Genomic DNA, 3,049 nt, shown 5'->3' on the forward strand with positions numbered 1-3,049 from the left:
ATCCGCATTGCCTGGAGACAACCATGTACTTGCTTATTTTCCAGCAGATTGCCCAGCAGTAATACTTTCTAAAATACTTATTACTTTGCTAGTTATTTGCTGTCAAGAGGATGTTTAAAATGGGAGTAGCTATATGCAATAAATATTTGTTATATAATTGGAAAGAAGGAAGTTGATGTTCTTTTCCCATGTAAAGTCAATGAAGTATTTACAAAGTCCTCAATAACCAAAGATAATACACTAAGCTACATCTGCTGTACAAGAACATTTTAAGATCAGCAGCCTTGGATGGCTTGCACCTACAGTCCAAAGAGAGCTGTTCAAAATCTCTGGTTTATGGGTGTTCACTTTTTACTCATTTGGGAGTCCAAGGCAAAAATCTAGAAAATGGGAGAGGTAGTTGGATACCAAGAGGGCAGGGATGTTACCTCAGTCCTGGCAAAATGTTGGAAAAGGCAGAAACAGCTCCACCTGTACTGAAAGCAAAGGTAGTAACACTGTGAGCTTCATTCAACAAGATCTTGTGGAAAAATATCCTGTTTCAGGCAAACTTGATTTCCTCTTTATTGCACGTTGCAGATGTGATTGCAGCTGACAGAATGGATGGAGTGTGGTGTGCCAGTATCTAACTGGAACCCAAGAGAGTGAGGGAGAGAGTGTAGTCAAAGCAAAGCTAATTTGAATTAAGTGAGTGAAGAACTGATACTGAAGCTTATCTTAAAAGACTTATAGACAAGTTTCCAAGCAGATTTTGCAGCCTAGTTTCTACTTTGGAAGATAACAGTGATGTGGTGGTCATGATAACCTGGCATGGCAGGGGTAAGGTTCATGGTGAGTGGTTACCAGCAGTAACAGCACACGGTCCAAAGAGCAGCTTTATGAACATTTGCAGTCTTAAAGACTTGATGCCTCCCATTTTTGCTTCAACTTTGGGTTTTATTTTCAATGTTATCAACTCCTTTAGTATGAATTGGGCACATTAAGTGCAGTGAGGAACAGCATGCAAGGCAAATACTTCCAGTGGGACTTTGACAGCTTGATGTCTCAGTTTACAAGAGATTGTGAAGTGTTTGTCTGTTCATGAGGAGAAATGCTGGGTAACAGAGCAGAGCAATAATAACCTGGAAGATGAGACATCTTGAACCAGTAGCTGGAAGATGAAAACAAACTTACTAACACTTATGTGATGGTTAGTCCCACAAACCACTGGAGCAAACACAGGGGAATGTGGGCTGCTCCCTGGAAAGTCACCTTTGGTGGATGGCAGGCTATGAGCATCTATGCACACGCACTTGGTCCAAATTTCCTGGAGCAGGATGCAGGGCAGCATCCCCTCCTTCCATTCCTGGGAACTGGGAATCTGCCATTGTGACCTCAGGCAAGAAGTTCCAACCAGTCAGGCACTGCACTTTCCAAGGAGCACCGAGTACCACTCCTTTGAATTCCAATTTAAGTGGCTGTACAACCTTCCTAGATAATCTAGGTCAACACAAAATCATCCCAATATCATATCCTAAGGACAGTGTAACTTTTTTTCCTACAAATCATTCCAAAGCAGCCTTGAAAAATGATTGACTGTTCCACTTTTCAAGACTAAAAAAAATCCAGTACTTTTAACCTGTCTTTAGAGGTCAAGATTTTCAATCTCTCATCATTTTTACTGTTCTTCTCTGGATTCTCTCCAATACTTGTCATGTGGTGCCCTGAACTGGACACAGACTCCGGCAGAGGCCACATGAATGCCAAATAGAGCAAAATAATTATTTTCCATATTTTATTTCCACGTGAGACTGCTGCTGTATCGAACCAGAGCTGACGGTGGGTTTTGCTACTGTTGGGACTGGCTGGACAATTACTCTCTATTTGTATGTAAGCGTTTTAGTTTCTTTTCCTGTGCATGTCCTTCTCCTTTTGAATTACTCTACACTATTGTTTTATAAGTAGACTTTTCTCTTGTGCTGTGCACCAGTTCCTGCCACACAGCTCTGCATCTCACATTCACTTTGCTTTCCAGCTGGACACCAGGCCTGGGCCCCCAGGCACAAGAAAGATGCAGAGCTCTTGGATGGGTCCAGGGGAGGCTACTAAGATGATCAGAGGGCTGGAGCAGCTCTCCTGTGAGGAAAGGCTGAGGGAACTGGGCTTGTTCAGCTTGGAGAAGAGAAGGCTGCAGGGAGACCTCATTGTGGCCTTCAGTGCTTGAAGGGAGCAGATAAACAGGAGGGGGAACGGCTGTTTGTGAGGGTGGATGGTGATAGGACAAGGGGAATGGTTTTAAACTGAGACAGGGGAGGTTTAGGTTGGATATTAGGAGGAAGTTTTTCCCCCAGAGGGTGGTGAGGCACTGGAACAGGTTGCCCAAGGAGGCTGTGGATGCCCCATCCCTGCAGGCATTCAAGGCCAGGCTGGATGTGGCTCTGGGCAGCCTGGGCTGCTGGTTGGTGACCTGCACACAGCAGGGGTTGGAACTGGATGAGCATTGTGCTCCTTTGCAACCCAGGCCATTCTATTATTCTATGATATGATTCTAAGACACACTGCCATCCAGTAAGTGCCATCTGGTCACTAAAGCACCAGAACGCCTTCATTCAAACACAGCCCATGTCAACGTGGGCAAGAAGCATTTGGCAGGTTGGTTTGTGCTCTTCACCCTTGTGGTTACAATCATGTGCAGAAGTATTTCTGCTCATTGCAGCTCTGAGATTCTTTGCCCCTCAAGAAACTCTTCCATGAATCTGAACGCAAATGTATCAGGCTAGATGACTATGAAATTTCTGAAGGGGTTAAATTAAATCATTACCAATCTAAAACAAATGGATAGATTAAATCTTAAGGACTTTGATTATTTGGTGGGTCCGGAATTCAGTATTCCTCCTCGCAGAATTGCAAATAAGAACAATTTGGCTCCTTGAATACATGGAAATATGCCAACAAGCGGCATAAGAATATCAGAGTACATTAAAATCAAAATAAGTAAACATCAGAATGAGTTAAAATCCAAGTGAGTTATTGCTAATGGCTTTCAACCTTCAGTTTAGTTTTTCTTTAA

The 3,049-nt window shown here is 43.2% G+C and overlaps 1 long non-coding RNA gene across 1 annotated transcript; it reads right to left on the reverse strand.

Moving 5' to 3' along the window:
- Positions 1-919: 919 nt before the first annotated feature.
- LOC109370434 lies at positions 920-1,378 on the reverse strand. Its single transcript, XR_002120519.1, has 2 exons — positions 1,252-1,378; positions 920-1,150 (listed from the first exon to the last, which is right to left on the reverse strand). It is a non-coding gene; the product is annotated as an uncharacterized LOC109370434 (long non-coding RNA).
- Between the last annotated feature and the right edge of the window lie 1,671 nt (positions 1,379-3,049).

This window comes from Meleagris gallopavo, chromosome 19 (assembly GCF_000146605.3).
Source record: "Meleagris gallopavo isolate NT-WF06-2002-E0010 breed Aviagen turkey brand Nicholas breeding stock chromosome 19, Turkey_5.1, whole genome shotgun sequence".
Lineage (NCBI taxonomy): Eukaryota > Metazoa > Chordata > Aves > Galliformes > Phasianidae > Meleagris > Meleagris gallopavo.